We start from the raw sequence: 634 nt of genomic DNA, 5'->3' as shown, positions 1-634 counted from the left end.
AGTTTAAAGTGGTAGTGTAAAATGATAGAAATAAGAATTTTGGCATACAATAAATCTGAATATGAACCCTAGCTCTAGGGTGTTGGGCATCTAATTGAAATTTTTTCTCACATAAAATGAATCCATCAATAATAACCCACGGCGTTGTTATGAGAAATACATAGCACAGCAGGTTTAAAGTATCCCATTTAATACCTGGCATAGAGGAAGAACTCAATATTTGGCTATATAACTTTAACAAGATTCCTGTATGTAGCAGAGCTGAGAATCTCTAGCTCATAGTCTTTGATCCTTGCAATATAACAAAAGTAACTGGTTCATGAGCAGTCTGAGCCCAGAGGAGCATAAATATGACATTGTTGTATTTTTCTCCCTTCATGACCTTAAGATATTCTTTCAAATCTCCCTCTCTCCTCCCTTAATGGTATCTCAGGACAGATCAGCAGCATTAGTCTCACAGATACAAAAATGTACAGACAAATTTAGTGTGGCCAGTTTGAACTACCAATATATCCATTTTAGACTCTGACCTTGCAGTGTCTCTATTGCCATGTCAATTTTTATGAGACTCATTTTTACAACCACATTGTAAAGTACCCTTCCTGCTCCAAGTTGCCTGCTCTCCAAGTGTGGA

This window comes from Galeopterus variegatus, unplaced genomic scaffold (assembly GCF_000696425.1).
Source record: "Galeopterus variegatus unplaced genomic scaffold, G_variegatus-3.0.2 Scaffold5672, whole genome shotgun sequence".
Classification (NCBI taxonomy): Eukaryota; Metazoa; Chordata; class Mammalia; order Dermoptera; family Cynocephalidae; genus Galeopterus; species Galeopterus variegatus.
This window is presented reverse-complemented; position numbering follows the sequence as displayed.